Source organism: Carassius gibelio, chromosome A2 (assembly GCF_023724105.1).
Source record: "Carassius gibelio isolate Cgi1373 ecotype wild population from Czech Republic chromosome A2, carGib1.2-hapl.c, whole genome shotgun sequence".
Classification (NCBI taxonomy): domain Eukaryota; kingdom Metazoa; phylum Chordata; class Actinopteri; order Cypriniformes; family Cyprinidae; genus Carassius; species Carassius gibelio.
The window spans coordinates 17,508,213-17,527,267 of NC_068372.1; positions in this window are offsets into that span (position 1 = coordinate 17,508,213).

The following is a 19,055-nucleotide window of genomic DNA, read 5'->3' on the forward strand; positions in this document are numbered from 1 at the left end:
CCTAAGAAAGTCAAAGCAGAAGGAATTGTTCATGTGCTATGTGAATGGCCCCTAAAAGTTCCTTCTGCTTTGACATTCTTAGGAGCAATTTTCCTTAAAATAGACAAAATATGTATACATCCAGTATATACTTTTACTATAGCTGGCGATATTGTAGTTTATGCAAAAGGACCACTGTATTTTTTATGAATTTTGGACATGGTACCATGACAATGCCATGTAGTACCATGATAATCTATGAATTACTTATAGAAATACTATGGTGCATGAATATGTTAATAATTCAGTACCATGGCAGGTGAAAGCTCATGTTACTAGAGTAGTGCCAGTACTTTTTACTTTGATTTGTTTACTAAAACAATTTTATAGAGAGTGTCCATCAATTACTCTTCCTCATTACAACGGCATGCTTTAAAGCTCAAGCTGGGATAGTGGGATTTAGAAAACAAGCAAGCACGCAAAATTATTTCTATACAATTTACAATAACTAATAATAAAGCAACACAAACAACTTCGGAAGTAGTACATCCACAATTAATGAAGCATGTAAAGACTTCCATGTTCGGCAAAGGCCCCTAATCGCATTTTGTGTTATAAGATGTTTACAGTTTGAGGGCTAATTGTGACCATCCTTTGTGTTAATCTCCCTGGTTATTGCTGTCTGTCTGTTAATCCCTTGAAGGAGGACGGTAGATGAGGCGTGCACAACGAATCCTCTCAGGGTCTGCTAATGCATGCTGATGACTGCACCTTGACAACACCTCCACAGGACCCTTCCACTGTTTAGCCTGATTTAATTCTATTAGTAGACTACAGAAAATGGCTGAAATGGGGGGAAAATGAGAGAAAAAGAAATCAATTACCTTGAGACTCCCTCAGAGGATGCGTTACACACTGTCAAATAACTCTGAGACAAAAGCGTCCCTTTTTTGTGAGTGATGGGTCTTTTGTTCTTCTCTTCTGCAATCTTACTTGCTTGAGTGAGACATTAAGTGAGGTCATTGGATGCAGATGTGTTGTGCAGCAAAGTGTGAAAAGAGAATCTTAGGGGAGGAAAGGCCTCCAAGAATATTGCAGAAAATATGCCTTCACACAGACAAACACGTTTTGTCACCTCATTTCAGGAGTCCAGGTTGTCATATTGCATGCACACACACCCACACACACACACACATACACAAGATGTGCAAATGCAAACATCTACAGATTTCACACACACATGCATTTTTTGCCATGTTGATGGAGAAGTGTGTTCATATCTCTTCCGTATGGCTGTCAGTCATCATGTCAGTGCCTCATCCATCCAGACCGCCTGCATCCACAGGGTTCCCCTTGAGCAGGAGTAGGTTGGTCAACTGTTTTAGGGGATTGAAAAGACTTACTATTTAGCTGACACTGTATACTTGCTTTATAGGTATCTTTTAAAAAAGTGCACTCCGGAAAATTATTTGGCAAACAGTATTTCTATGATAGCACAAGTACAAAACTGATTCAGTATGTTAGGCCTGAATACTGTGGCTTTATCTGAATTGGCAGGTAATTTCAGGTTTTCAACATTCATCTTTGCATGTGTATGTCATGTCCAGTGTTGTTTTTGTTAACTGAAACTGTTAAAAATCATTTTCAGTAACTGAATTAAAGGTCAAATAAAATTCAGTGTAAATATTAGATGAACATATAAAAATGTTGCCTTGGCAACCAGTGGTGGACGAAGTACACAAATCAAGTACTTGAGTAAAAGTACAGATACATATGGTAAAATATTACTCCAGTAAAAGTAAAAGTACTCCTTTTTCAATTTTACTCAAGTGAAAGTACAAAAGTACTCGAGTTTTTATGTACTTAAGTAAAAAAGTACTGCAAGATAGATGTTTGCAATTTTATATAGGCTACTTAATTTAATTTTATATTAGCACATATTCTTTTTATAATCCTACTGCTCAAAATACCTTGGATTTTTTCAAAATAACCACTATATGGAGTCAAGATATATTTTTGTTGTTGATATGGACTACGCTGATGAGAGTAATGTTCACTGTGAAGCTTACACTGTGATGGTCCCCGAGAGAAAACAGAGATGACCATCTGATTTTCACCAGTAAGAAAAAAGTATTTTAAAGTTTGTTGTTTTACAGAATATCAAAGTTACAGTAAAGACCAAAAGTTTGGACACACCTTCTCATACAAAGAGTTTTCTTTATTTTCATGACTATGAAAATTGTAGAGTCACACTGAAGGCATCAAGGGCTATTTGACCAAGAAGGAGAGTGATGGGGTGCTGCACCAGATGACCTGGCCTCCACAGTCACCGGACCTGAACCCAATCCAGATGGTTTAGGGGTGAGCTGGACCGCAGACTGAAGGCAAAAGAACCAACAAGTGCTGAGCATCTCTCGGGGAACTCCTTCAAGACTGTTGGAAGACCATTTCAGGTGACTACCTCTTGAAGCTCATCAAGAGAATGCCAAGAGTGTGCAAAGCAGTAATCAAAGTAAAAGGTGGCTACTTTGAAGAACCTGCAATATGACATATTTTCAGTTGTTTCACACTTTTTTGAAATGTATATAATTCCATATATAATTCCACATGTGTTAATTCATAGTTTTGATGCCTTCAGTGTGAATCTACAATTTTCATAGTCATGAAAATAAAGAAAACTCTTTAAATGAGAAGGTGTGTCCAAACTTTTGGTCTGTACTGTATATATGACATGATAATAAGGCCTGAAGTTAGGAAGAACATTTTACGGAAAAAAATAATAAAAAAAATTTAAATAAAGATAATGATTTTTTCCTTCTCAAATCTTGTCTGTGGTTTAAAAACACCCCTGGCCAAACGGGATGCATCTCTTCCCACTGATAATTACTGTAGTTACCATGTTCTGAACATCACATCCTTTTTTTTCTAACCAGATGTAAACTATATTTTATATATATATATATATATATATATATATATATATATAGGTGGCTGAATAAAAATATTTGGACATTATTTATAAAAATTACATCAACTTAGCACCAACAAGCTTGTTAGCTAGACAGTTAGCATCAGCTAACAATATTTACTTATTTTCAGTACGATGAACATTCATGTCTGTCTACTCGTCTAGTTAATCCAAACAATATACATATGTATAACGTTACTGTCGATAAACAATATAAAAACAGACGTAACATAGGACATTTTAATAAAACTGTTAACATTACGGCAGCGGGGAATTTGAACGTGCACGAGTTATTGTATTTAATCTGTGTTATTTTATGGGTTTTTTGTTGTTGTTGTTTTTTACCTAGAATTGATGTGTCTGCATCGTCTGCACTCGAGCATTTCAGTGGGCTTAAATAGATCACTCTTTACAACGGATTTATTTTCCAAACAACTGACAGTTTTGACCTAAATATGATTTTCAGTTACAATAATTAATCCAAAATTTCGACATTAATAACTTACTTTTAGCAACGTCAGACGCACGCGCGCTCACAAGATCTCCCGGTTCTTACTTCTGGTGACTCGCACTAAGGTTCATTTGAATCAGTGAGGTGTCGACTCCAGAACAGCTGCAATCGGATCATTCTAATTCGTAAACGAATCGTTTGGTGTGATTCGCGATCCGATTTAAAGGTTTATTTTGAAAAGACTCGGTTCGTTCATGATGAATCAGACACCGCTTCTGCGTGTCGGAGCACGTGATATTATAGGGAGTAACGATATGTTTTATGAAATGTAGTGAAGTAAAAAGTACGATTTTATGCTTTGGAATGTAGTGAAGTAAAAGTAAAAGTCGCTCAAAATAAAACTACTCCAGTAAAGTACAGATACTTGAAAAATGTACTTAAGTACAGTAACGAAGTAAAGCTACTCCGTTACTGTCCACCACTGTTGGCAACTAAGGGACATGTTTAAATACAAAACTAGAACTGAAATAAAGCTATATAGAAATATTTGTAAAATATGTTCAATATTTGAAAAACTAATACTTATACAAATGCAAACTTTAACTACAATTAAACTGAAAACTGAAAATAGAAAAATAAAAGTGAATTCAAAAGAGTAATAAATATTCAATTCAATTCAACTTTATTTTATAAATATTATACATACTTATACAATAAATATTATGGAAGGCTACTTCCTTCGTTAAACCATGAATGATCACATTATGACATACCAAGTCATGATTATAAGATAAAAAGTCAAAATTATGACATAGACAAAGTTATGACTTAAAAAGTTGAAATTATAAGATTTTTTTTATTGATTATTTTTGTCATAATTTTGACTTTTGTCATGTTTTTTTTTTATGTCATAATTTTTATGACTTAGTATGACATGCTTTTGACCTTCTCAACTATGATTAGGTGTCTCCGAATTTAGACTTTTCTATGTCATAATTATATGACAGACTTTTTATAGTTTTATAGTTTGGCTTTGTTCAGTCAGGGATAAAGGGCAGGACAGAGTTGAGTCCACACTGGTGGGATGTGTTTTTTTTAGCTTGAAGGAGTTGACAGCGCTGCAGCAGGTTGGAGTGGTTTGTCAAACAGTTGGGAATAATTTGCTGGGAGGACTTGTTACTAACAGGCACAGATCCCTCAAGGTGAAAGTCACAAGTGGGACTGCCAACATGAAGTGACAAGAGGGAGCCCACCCATAAATCTGCTTTTCGCTTTAATTAGCCTCAAAAGGCAAAGGAGGGCAGAGGAGAGCAACAGGGATGAGTCCTCTTCCCTCAGGTCCAGCTGAACTCTTCAGAGCTTTCAATCTGATCAAAATGAGAGTTTTTTTTGGCTTTTTGGTCATTTAGATGTTAGTGTGACCCTAATATTCACATTTATGTACAATTGGTAACACTTTATAACAACTTTTATTATTAAATCACTAACAAACATTATATAATGCTTAATGGATCATTAGTTAATAAATATTCAAAGAGTTATGGATGTGAGCTAATGTGCTTGTTAATGTTTGCTTAATAACAATAACATTAGATAATGTTTCAAGTTAAAATGCTTACAAATGTCATTAAACTTTGAATTCCATATGATCAAGTACTTGTGAAAAATCTACAAACTAATTTAACAGGTGTTATAAAAATAAAAAGATGTTATATAAAAAGTTTGTTAATGATTTATAAATGAAAGTTATTATAAAGTCGTTCCCCTGGAATTATGAGGTTCTATCTGACATTTTTGTCAAAATTGAGTTATTCACATATTCTTATTCTGTGACAATTTATTTACATTATATGATGTTTTATTTTAAGTTGTGTACATTTTGGGATTTTTTATTGAAAAAACAAAAAGGTTCTATCTACAGAAGTCTATGGAACACAAAAACTTTAAAGCTCATTATCTCAAAACTACTCAGAACGCAGATAGAACCTTATAATTCCAAGGTGACGAAGTGTTACCGTACAATTTTTCTCTTTCGGGAAAATGGGCTAAAAATAATGGTGACTGATCCTGCACTACACCGATTTCTGGCCAATCAAATGCTGTCTAGAATGAGAAAGTCCTTCCCACCAATGACATCTGAAACCAACTAGCAACAAGTACTGTACATGGATGTGATCTAACTAATTTGCTATTTTAAAAAAATGGATGAGCACAGCCCTCCAGATTCAGTAAGAAACAGATCCATGGAGTGGCTTTGTCTGCTTTGCAAAATCCCATCTAGATGCATCTGGAAAATCTATACAGGCATATGATTAAACCATCAGGAAATTTTGTGAGCTTTGAAAAAACTGGGAAAATACATTAGACACAACTTCTAAATCACATCATGAATTGTGGTTTATGAGATGTTTCATTTAATATTATTTGCTCCTGTGTCTCACTATATTGCAAAATATTTGTTTTGCTCCCAACTAAGTCCTTTCTCTTAAAAAAAAATATATGGAATGGCTTATTTCAATATAATAATAATAATGATAATAATAACAACAATAAAGCACCTGATTCTAGCACATAGGTTCTGGTGTATGAATCATAACTGTTCTTATGAAGAAAAAAATACACGCTCTCAAACTGTTGAATACTGTCCTAATGAATACAATTTATATTCTGGCTGTGGGAATATGGTGCACAGAGAGAGGCTAATTTATTGCTTTAAAAACAACCTCGATTTGAGCTTCCTTATGAAAAACAACAAATCAGATTAGACATTATACAGGAATAGATGTAAATATGTGAAATGAATATTTGTTTTTAGCACCATGCACTATTGTCAATCCATGATGTTTATAAGCATCTAACTTTTTTTTATCATCCATAATTATTGAAATAATCAGTTCTCTGGACTGTAAATTATTTAGTAATATTCCAATGTTCTTTATGTCTTATTAATGTCAGTTTTTTTAAAAGTCTGCCTGAAATCCAAATTGACATTAATTTTCTCATTGCATGTTTCTGGCCTTATCTGCATATATAATTACAACGCGAAAAACAGAAATGCTTTGTTAAAGTGGATCCTCTTTATTATATCTGTTCTTTAAACTGAATATGTGGCAACAGTTATATTTACAAACTGTATTTAATGTTCTAATAAGTAATAAGAAGGTTCTAGAACAGGGTTGGGGAACTTTGATCCTGGAGAGTTTAGTTCCAATCAAACACACCTGAACAAGCTAATCAAGGTCTTTAGGATACAGGTTTTTTTTTTTTCTCAGGGTTGGAGCTAAACTCTGCAGGACAGTGGTTCTCTAGGGTCAATGTTCTCCACCCCTGTTCTAGAAGGTACGTTGAACTCACATAAAACTCAGTCCAGAAGGACAGACTTTCTAAAATCATCCGAATACAAATTTTTCATTAATAATAATACTTTGTGTTTTCAGTTGCATGACCCCCTTTTTCCATAATAATATTTGAATATACCATATACACTTTTAGTAAAGAATCTTATTTTTAGGACTACATTTGGTCTTATCCTATATACAGCAGTATAGTAAGACTGTTCATAGAGAGCAGAGGTGTTTCTTCCTTTGCCCCAACACCATCAGAAGGTGAAGGGGATGATTTTGTTCCTGCCTCACCGCAGGAGTGCTCCGCTGCAGAGCCTGCAGGTGTGATTCAGAGAAACAGTCGTGCTGAGGACCTACAACCTGATTCAGAGCCTGGTGCTCACCAGCTTCCTAATCTCACCAATACCCCCTGTTGCTGTTGCCTGGTAACAGACCAAGCTCGGCTGCCTCTAATTAGCTGTTTGGGTGAGTCACATGAGTGACAAGGAGATGCCAAGATAAGGCACTCCAGCCCTGTTCCTTGACTTTAGACCTTCAGCATAGCACCCCATACGTACTCTTACAGCACTTTTGTTCTGCACTCCACGTTTCTGGAGGTTTAGAGATTTTATGTTATTATAATGAATTACTTTTTGGATTTAATTATGAAGTCAGATGAGATTAACTTAAAAAAAAGTATCCAAAAATGATTTATCACATGAAGTTAGTGGAGCATTTAAACTTTCTTTCTTTTTTTTAATTTGAACTTTTTTATTATAACAAACATAACAAAATATTATTGAGAGAGTGAAAAAAAAGGTTCCATCTTCCAAACTGTGACTTTCCCACTTTGATAAACGAAAATTAAACGAATATTGATTTCTTTCAGAGTCATTGGGGCAGATTTTGCAGCTTTAAAGGTAGCTTTGGCTACTCTGGTGTGTGTGTATAATGTGGGAGTAATGTGAAGCTGAAAGTTAGTTTTCACAAGTGAGAAAATTTGGCCATGGAGAATTCAAATGGCAAACTTGTTGTTGAAAAAAAAAGGGAACGTGACAAAGTATGTAATAAAACCTGAATTAACATTGTCTTCACTTTCAGAGCTGGAGAGAACTCTGAGATTTTAAAGGATTTAAAAATGACCCTGATGGGTTTTCTTCTTCTTACCGAAACAGATAAAATATTTAATTGAACTGATATATTGATTATACCAATAGGAATATAGAAAAGCTGATTATTTAAATTTATTTTGTAGCTGATGTCTGATTTCTTACCATTTTCGTTTTTGGCTTGCTGGGTTGTGGTTTAAAAAGACCCTTAATTTTCAGCAACATCATTATTTTGATGGCTCTATCAGATTTGAATAAAACAAGATTGATCTGAATAAAGACACCATTGTCTTCTGCTTTACAGTTGAATCCAGTTTGTTCATAAGATGGATTTGGAAACATTGACAGTTATTGAAATGACTTGAATCAAGACTGAACTGACACAAGCTGAATAACGACACTACTGTGACTTGTTAATGAATGAACTTGACTTGACTAAATAAAAATAAAAAACTACTATCAGTCATTACAAATGCTACAAGTAAAGGCGTCACTAAAATATCTTGTATGGTATAAAAAAAGAAATATTTATTTTGAGATTTTTTTAAGTTCACATTTAACTGTTAAATTATTACCATTTTACTATAACATTAAGAGAATGTTAGATGAATGTAAAGGTAATGTAAATGTAAAATTAGAGGGATAAAGCACAATTAAATATCCATTATTGGTCAATACCTATGAAATTAATGATTATATATATCTCATTTCAGCTCTATAAAGTATAAAAGGAATAAAATAATTTATGTCACTTAGATCTGTACATGTCCAACCTTAAACGGGGGGATGAAATGCTTGTTTTCACTCAATATCCTGTTAATCTTGAGTAGTACTGCATCCTTCATAACTCCAAAAAGACTTTAGTTTTATTATATTCATAAGAGAAAGATAGTCTGTACCGATTTTTCCCGGAAAAACACGATCGACTGGAGGCGTGACGTGTGGGCGGAGCGTTTTGCGTTGAGAGCGTTTGGAAGCTGTGACATTATCGTGAGGAAAAAAACATCCAAAACAAACCATGGCTAACAGTCAGATTCGGCTTATATTTATGATCCAGAATCAGATCCAGAGGCTGAAATTTAACAAGAGCAGCATCAGCAACGACGTCTCTATGTGGTATGTACTGAAACTGTATATATTTGCTTAGCGGTTTTGGAAAATGATTAAGTTCCACTTTATGTCGTCTTTTTTAAAAAAAAAATTAAGCTGTACATGTGGAAAGTGCAGTTTGATGACAACATCGCATGTTGTTTACTTGATGTGCTTACGCGCCGATAGCTAAGTTAATAACACAGAGATATTTGAAGCAGTTTTACTCACCGCCTGTGGTTCCAACACACGATCGTGACCCTTTTTCGTTGGGACTGCATTATCCTTAAGAAATAAACGATGTGCAAATCCGGGCGTCAAACTGGGCCTTGTTTGTAAAACAAGCATCTTCCAAATGCAGGGAACAAACACAAACACTTGCACAACTCCGTTGATGCTCTGTAAAAATAAACTCCATCCACTGGTCCCTTAATGCTGTTTTTTCTTTGGTAATCTGTGCAGGGTTACCAGTCTCTCGCTCTGATCAGTGAAGTCTGTTGTGCTCTCAGTGCTCTGCTATACGGGAGCGCGTGCTCTTCCGATAGAAGTGCCTTAGGACCCATATAAGGAAATTCCGCTCCATCTAACGTCACACAGAGCCATACTCGAAAAAAACTTTCCGAAACTTGTGACAAACCGGAAGGAGTAAAAAAAAAAAAAAAAAAAATAGCATTTCACCCCCCCTTTAAACATAACAGAAACAAAATAAAAAATAATGACATTTTGTGGCTGCCAAATTCTTATTTACTCCTTGTGAGTAACATGAAACATACAGTTAGACTGAAATGTTCCTTCGCGTTACAGGTGGCTGCTTTCAGCATTGAAGGGGTCAGGGACTAATTATTGAAAGTTGCACCCTTCAGCACTTGGGACAGATTGTGCAGCCAGTAATTACAAGTGAATGGCTGGAATAGCTATAAATAGCTTGATTGTGTTTAATTGGTGGCCAGTGAAAAGGATGGCATGTTTTATTTTACCCTCAACTAAAGAACCTGTTATTTGATACAGCCAAGACATTCCAGCCGCTTTAACTATGCATGGAAAAATAAAAAAATATCTGGAAAGAATTTCTAAAATCTCCCCCTCTACCTCCACAGATCTGTTCATCTACCTAATCTTGGAAGTGATTAGCTCAGAATAACCCAAACTAAACAAACAGCGCCTCCCCTTCAGATCATTTGCATTGTTAGGTTAAGTTTATGTAAAGTACACGCAACACAAGAAACAAATTCTCAGTGGTGACAAAGTAATGACAGCTTTTTAAATGCTAGATGTCATTAACAAACACATCCCTTTGTGGCGCAAGCTTTAATTGCACGCACAAAAGCATCAAGAGAGAGAAAGAAAGAGTCCAAGCTCAAACTATGCGCCGTGTGATATTCAAATAATGGGGTGGTGCAGCCATGTGCAAAACAACATCAAAGAATGGTTTCTCTCTCTCTTGTCTCTCTCTGCAGTTCTCTCTGTCAATCTAATGTAAACTTTTTAAAAAGCAGATGTATAAAAATAAGTACACCGTTAAATGCTGCTGGAATAGCAGTCTTTCTGCGAAACAGACCTGGTGAATGTCATAAATCAGCAGTTTCTCGCATTCAGGTGTAAAAAAAAACATAACTGGGTCATATCGCAATAGTATTTTTTTATGTCACTGTTATAGAAGCAATAATATAATACTGGATGAAATATTAATCTCTCAGTTCTGCACAGTGAAAATCATATTAGTTTTTCATCAATAAACTAATTTACTGCTTATTAATAGCTGGTAAGGTAGTTGATACTATCTAAAATATGGTCATGCAGAATAAAGCATTAATATGTGCTTTATAAGTACTGATGAACAGCCAATATGCTAGTAATATGCATGCTAATAAGCAGCTAGTTAACAGGACTTAATCATCATTATAAACATTTTAAAAATGTATATATAATTAAACTGAAGTTGACCCTTCTTGTAACTGTCAGGGACTTTAGCTCTTCATTTCAGTCCTATTAGGCTTCCTGTAAATCATTTTTTTTTTCTGACATTTTTTAAACAAGTGGGTTAAACTGCACAAGATTGACCTGAATATATTTAAGGAAATCTGATATATCCTAAACAAAACTGAAAGGCTCATTTACGTTTTGTGCTGTTTCTGGAGGATCAAAAGAACCATTAGCAACAGAAACCTACAGTACATTTCTACATGACCAGGAAAGTCAGAAAATAAATAAATGAAATAAATCCGTGCACAGTCAGTTTGTCTCAAAGCTCATTCTGTATTTAACATTTGTTGATTACATTTTCAGAAAAAATGAATGCATCCTCTGAACATTTTAGATCACGCAGCAGAACAGGAAGACAAGTGGAAGTTTGACAGAATGAAAACATTTTAAAAAATGAAGCCGACAAGGAGAGGATGAAGGGGAAGTTGGGGATCTGATGAAGAAGGTGGAGGATGGAGAGGTGGATGGGGAGCAGGTGCACACACTGGGATGACAGGTGATCCTCCCTTCCTCTGTGAAGAAGAGCAGACGGGGAAGACACTTGGGACCAAGCCCTATTTGATCTGAACCAAACTTTTTAGTCTGAGCAGAGGAGAAGCTGCAAGGAGAATGATGCATTATCTTTATGAGAAATTACTCTCATGATCCATGTTTTCATCCTCTGATACAAGCACTGCTTTTAATGTGCTTCAAAAGCTGCATTAAAAGAATACTATTGGAATTTTTTTTTAAATTACCAAAAAGATTTTGGCGGGTTCCCTTTGTAATAAACAGGAATGATACACTTACAATAGAAGCACCTCAGGTCAAAAATGTATATTAAAATTTGGAAAACTATTACAATTCCAATTTGAACTGTGATATGATAAACAATTCAACATTTATTATCGCTGCTTATTAGATATCCAGACTAGACAAATATAAAGAGGCACAGAAGCTTAGAAATGTTTTTTGTCTTTTGATAGTTACTCACACCTTCATCACTTCCAGATTTGATTATTGCAATGCGCTTTATATGGGTCTCAATCATTCATTGCTGAACCGCTTGCAGTAAGGTACTAAGAGAAGAGAAAGCATTTCTCCAGTCCTAGCATCTCTTCATTATTTACCAGTGCAGCATAGGATCCACTTTAAGATTTTATTGTTTATGTATTAAGGGTTAAATAATCTAGCCCCATCATACTTGTCTGAACTTCTCAGCTGTCATCAATTCTCTCGCTCTTTCAGATTCCTGATAAACTTTTCTTGCATATACCCCGCTCCTGCTTGAAATTTAAGGGGGATCAGGGTTTTTCTGTAGCCTGTCTGGAACAGCTTATCTCTGGACATTAGATCTGCGTCTTCCCTTTCTGTTTTTAAATCCCACCTGAAGACTTCTCTGTATTCCTTGGTTTTTTAAATGCATGGTTGTGTATTTTAATGTGTTTCTGTATTGATTATGTGTGTTTTTTTCTTTTATTCTCTTAATCTCTACTGTATATTTACTGTATTTGTATAAGTTCAACACTTTGGCAAAAACTAGCTGTTTTTAAATGTGTCCATAGACATTCATTTGAAAATAACCTGAGATATTCTAACTGCTTCATTTACTGTATACAGACAGGAGCAATGTGAGATACCGTACACAAGACTCATGTCTGTCTCTTCATTGGGTTCATTAAGAGTGGCCTAGAACAGCAGACAGCTAATTATGTTTTCTTTGGGAAGTTTAGTGCAGTTAGCTTATGGCTATTATCAGTTGAAGGGAGAAAGTTGCCAAGGTAATGAAGGTCAGTCATAATAGTGGCTGTAGGAGTACCCCATATTCCCTCTGTTTTTGATGGTTGCAGTTTGTTTGATGAATGGACCTTATTATAATTTAGACATCTGATACATCTGGGGGAGAGAATGTTTTATGCTTCACTTGATCAGTTTAAGGCATCTGTTAGGGGACAAATAGTGCACCTTTCCTCTCTTAGAAATGCTGGGTCATTAAATGGCAGGCTTGGGTGCCATGAAGGTACAATGTGTGTAGGTCTTTTAACTGCACATTTACAAAGTTCACTTATATTGTCAGGATTGGATTTCAGTTTTATTATAGCTCCATGCTTAATCTGACACCAATTTCAAGGTAGACTGTATTTCTAATTAAGAAATTATCACAAATATCAATTATGCATTAAATGCATTGAATATTCCATACATTTAATTATTTGTTCATCAGGGATCCGATGTCACATTTAAGTCTCATTTCATCCGTACATGGATCTCACGATCACAAACTCACCAGTCCGATTTTAGTCAGAGGATGTAGTTTGACTATTACCTTTACGTCGGGTGCCTGCTGCTTGCTTTTGCCAAAAAGTGTAATTTACTCATTTGTTTCCCATAAAACTTGCTAAATCAGTGATGGACAGAAATCAAAAGGTTCCTGATGACATGCCTACTGCTCCATTTATCCAGGACCCTCAAATTTACTCTATACTGGCCATAAATTTAAGGTAACTTCAGTCTACACGTGATCTACTAGTCATAACAATGGAGGAGAATTCAGAATTAAAGTGAAAGGTAAAAATGTATCATGCCAATTACATAATTAAGCAATTAGAAGCCATTTCAGAAAGGATAATGCAATTTTGAATCAAATTGTAGACACATGGTAATTCTATGCTCCTGTACATGGTTTACATAGCTGTATGGTGTTTGATATTGACCGGTTTCAAATAAATTAAAGTTAATACCATATATGCTTGAATATAAAGATGCTATAAGATTAGAAAGCACCTGAAATTCTTAAAATGATATTGATTTAAAATGTAAACAAACACCTGACTTTGGTTTATACTGAGAAGTAAACTAGGTGTTCACAACTAACCACAGGTTAACGAGAAGGACCACGGGAGTGAAGAGATGGTTTAAAACCACAAGGAGGTCAAATAAACACAGATTATACAGTAAAGTTGAAGAGTGCAAAAAGAAGAAGACAGTGTAGGAGAAGACGGAAGGACATCTGGCTATTGAACACGAGTCACAGGGACTGATAATGAATTGTAATCTTCCAAAAAGAAGCATAAGAAAATCTGAAGAGTAAATCACCCTTCAGATGCTGCTTGCATTAAGTATGAAGGATACCTGATACAACATCTCCAATATTACTTTTTAAAGTTATAGAGTTTGATTTAGAGTTACATATATATATATAATACATAGCTTAGCTGATTTTTATATTTACTTTTGCATTCACTGCTTCGTAATTTAACCAATAAAATAAGTGGTTTTATTGTTACAATTGTCTACTGAGAGACTTTACTTATAACAACTGAGCTTCAAACAAGGAGACAAAGACTTTCAACATACTGTATGTCACACATGCAATTTGAAATTGCTGGACAATTTTAGTGTCACAGTTAATCAAATTTTACAAAAGACACATGGTCTAGAATGCATATAGCATCTACAAAATTACCTAAGTATTTCCTACAACACTTACACTAAAGAAATCATATGTTTAAAATAATAAACTCAGCTAGTCTATGTGCACAAGTATTATCACGGTTTGTGTTGCAAAACAAGGAAAAGGACACAGCAAGTAAAGTCCAAAAATGCTTCAGTTTAATAATGGACTGCAAACTCGGGCAGATTAACAAAGGAAAACACAGTTTAGTACAACAATGTCCGAACCGAGAGTGACTGAGAGGGAGCTACTTAAATATAGACAGATTGATGGGAAAACACAGAAAAACGGGAAAACACAAAAGCAAAGTGTCCATAACAACTAAAAGGGTGACAACTATAATGTGTGTTCTTTGAGCATAATGTGTTTTTTACACAATTGCCAATTTGAATACAAAGAAATGGATTCCTGACACACACAACAGCATACGAGAGATCTGAATACACTGTTAGACTTTTTATCGTATTTTTGCGGTAACTTACTGGCAGCACTATTGCCAGTAAGTTACTGTAAGTTCCCCTTTACAGTAGCTTACCTGTAAATGTGTTTTACGGTAAGATGCCCTTACCGCAATTTCATTTTACAGTAAGATGCCCTTACCGTGATTACATTTTACAGTAAAATGCCCTTACCGTGATTTAATTTTACAGTATGATTCCCTTACTGCAATTTCATTTTACAGTATATTAGTCATTTTATTGTAATTTATTAAAAATATTTTAATATTTATATTTTACATTAATGCTATTGAATTTAACAAATTCCCAAAAAAGTGACTTGAGTCCATGTACATCAACATATTCTTTATTGTGCTTTTTTGTCAAACAAAATATTTTATTTTAAACAAATAATCTAATTAAAACAAAACTAAGTTACAAAACAAAACAAATAAAATAAAAAAAATCACAATAAAAATACACTTCAGAAACAGTTCCAAACTTCTACTCCACCAATCACAGCAGATCACTGGTGTCAGATGGCATCAATTCCTTTCTGCAAGTGGGATGTAGAGAGAGAAACAGGGAGAAAGGGGAAAATAAATAAATAAAGAAAACAAAACAAAACAATTACATCCTTGGAGTAACACACTCACACAGCAAGTTCTACAGATTGTAGCACCAACACCAGATATAAGATATAACTCGCATCAGTCCAAAAATACGTCATGACGAGGAAAAAAAACATATATAAGTCACACTGGACTATAGGTCGCATTTATTTAGAGCGCCCTCTCGCGGCTGGATACGGTAATGTTTTCTCTTGGTTCATCTCTCTCGGTTCATGTCAAATTAATTTTGATAAATAAGTCACACCTGACTATAAGTCGCAGGACCAGCCAAACTATGAAAAAAAGTGCGACTTATAGTCCGGAAAAATACTATATATATACGATCAACATTCTTCAAATTATCTTCTTTTTGTATTACAAAAAAGAAAGTCATACAGGTTTGGAATGACATGGGGTGTGAATACATGATATACATTAAATTTAATTTTGGGTTAACTAATCCATAAGTAACATAAGTTTTTTTGTGGTGAATTACTCACCTCTGTACCGTCTCCAGCGTAGTGGATGCTGGCTCCTGATACTCCAGATTGAACACATAAAATGAGCCGAAAAAGACAGCGAAAGCACTGGCAAAGTTATGAAGTTGGTTAGCTTCATAGAAGACCTTCCCCTCAATTCTGACCATCCAGTAGATTGCAAACAGCAGACTACTCCCTAAAACAAAGGCATCTTCAGCTAAATTGTTTCTTGTAATAGAATTCTCAACAATTATTTCTCATACCTAGCATGATCACCTGTGGTGTGGTAGGCAATGTCATCTCCTGCTCAACCGACTTCTTGGTTGAGGTTGGCTGAAAGAAAAAAAAAAAGATTCTCAGATATTGAATGATATATAGATGGAACTTTTATTTTTCAGATAATGTTTATTGCAAATATTTTGTATTTTAATTCCTAAATATAAAACAATATACAGTCAGACGCAGTCAATAATACGAATCTAATGTTGTGATGTGAGATACCAGCGGTCATGTGACAAAAGAACGAAGGACTCAAACCCGAAGACTCGAGAGATGAACGAATCATTTCTCTTTCCGGTATTGACAGCATATCCTCTATGGGACTGAGGAAGAACGAAAGACTCAGACCTGAACCCGAGACTCGAAAAGATTAACTAATCGTTTCTGTTTCACACATGGCACAGGCCAGCAGACAGATCAGAGTCAGACACTGACGAGCAGACAACTAAACAAACTAGAACAAACGTGATAAATATGAAGTTGCAAAGGAAAGAACGTCTCGGATCAGGAGGTGAGATGAACTAACAGAGTCAGACTGCAATAGCCTGAACTTAAGACCTAACAACTAATCATTAATAAAACATTTTGGTTTCTTATTATTTGGCTTTGGCTGCATTAACCTATAGTTTATTTTGTATTCTTTTTACTAATGTAATCAACATTTTCGTAAGTTCTAGATGTGTTGGGATATTTAACATACCATTTTATTTATATTATTCCGAAATGAACGAAATGACTCGAAAAAGATTGTTTAATTTTGCTGAACGAGACTCAAATATCCGAGTCAGTAAAATGATCCAAACTTCCCACTACTACACAGCGGTGTTTCGTTTATGAATGAATCTGCCTTTTCAAACAAATTTAGTGAGTCAATGACCCATTCAAAAAGTCGCTTGCTTTGTTCCTGAATAAATCTGCCATTTGAATGAACTGACTGAATGAATCATTCAGTGACAAAGACAATGACTTGCCGTCCCTTACTGGCAGTTTTAGTTTAATTTTTAAAGTATTTTTTCAGTTATTTAAACCATTTAATATTTCTGTATTCAAAACCTTCCATTTAAAACATTAAACTCATAGCATATTGTTATCATAAATTTAAATGCATTCTTGCCCCTTCAGAGCCTCATTAAAGTCCCAGTGAACAGAAAGTTGCAAACAACTTTTCTCCAGTGTTGTGAAGTATTTCCATGTGAAACTGAATATTAAATAGAGGGCAGGGTTTTACTTTATTTTTTATTTAATTTTTATTAAGGTTAGATAAAAAATAAAAAAATAAAAATGACCTAAGTGCTCCTAAAAGGAAATGTAAGTGTAAAGCCCTGCAAGTTATGCATTACAATATGTTAATCACGTAATGCATCTGATAGTCAAAACATATACTTACAAAGCCAAAGATCCTCAGTGCTTGTGGCTCTTAAAAGAGCCTTCGGGCTGTAGTTAGCTCCTGTTGACACAGGGAAAAGAGAAAAAGAAGAAACATTATTTTTCGTCAATGGTTATTGGCTAATGACTATATGAACATGTTAAATCACAGATCTGGGATCACTTACACAATCAGATGACAATCAACACTGAAAAAAGGGAGAAGAATATCAGTTTTACCAATAATTAGCATAGAATATCTAAAATATTTTGCAATTAATATGTTTCAGTTAATCTATTGGTCTGCCTTTACATTGCTTTAAAAGCATTACTATTTTAACGTCATATTTCTGTCACGTGCAGAGTGAATCGCACGGTGAACCAGACAGTTTGCAGCATTCAATTGGCTGTCGGTCAAAAAAACCTCTTACATCTTGTCTAGACTTTGTTGATGAGAGGATTCGCGAGCCTGCATAATTCGGAACTGAATTAAAATGGCGTTATGAGCAGTGAGTAGATTCTGACTAACTTGAACACCTTTGATAGGTCATTGCGTTCAAGAGACCAGACAACTAACGTTAACGTTATGTCTGTGAATGGCTACATTGATGCTCACCGCAGCAAAACGCGTTGTAAGATTAATTTGCCATTCTCCAGAGAGTGAACTCAAATAAGCACTAATATACACTGGAGCGTTTGCCAAATCTATTGCGCCAATACATTATTTCAGTATCAATTGAGTGTTTTGCTCTTGCTTGCGGTGGACTGGGGCAGAGAGACTGCGAGAGAGTGCGTTTGAGAATTCGCGCCAACGTTACTTTAAATAGCCTAACGTCACACACATTTAACGGCATTCATTTAAATGACGAGTAAAATATACCATAACTGGTCGTAAAAAAATACGGAAAACCATTGTTTGTGTAAATACTACATTGGGTCCAACTGGAAAAGGCAGTCAGTTAACTGTATGACATAATGGGATATGAAAGCGGCAGTTTTTGAGGAAAACTAAAAGTTCCTTCAGACTGTCCTGTTAATAATAGCCTATTAGATTGTATTATTTACTTTCTTCATAAATTTAGCTATATTTAACTGATATTGGTAATGGTTTACGTTGTTAAAGTAACTTATAAAATACATTTGTTAAGTAAAAGGTACTTACCTCAGAAAATCTGGCAGCTGGCGTCTAGGTAGTGATCCACTCTGAGAGACGTCAGTTTTGCTCGCACTCAACACGTCACACAAACATCAGTTTACATTCTGCCAGGTTGTTGCGTGGGCTTTGCTCGTGAGCAACAATTTAAAATTTGTGAGGTTTAAGCAAAGTTATTATGATTATTATTATTATTATTGCTATTTAAATATCACCACACCTGTGCTCTTTTACCTTTTTTACCTATAAAAATAAAACAAAAAATGCCTAATTTGCCTCTATGGGAACCAGTTGTCCATTACTATTATTATTAGGGCCCGAGCACCAATGGTGAGAGGACCCTATTGTTTCTGCTCCGTTTATTATTATTATTATTATTATTATTATTATTATTAT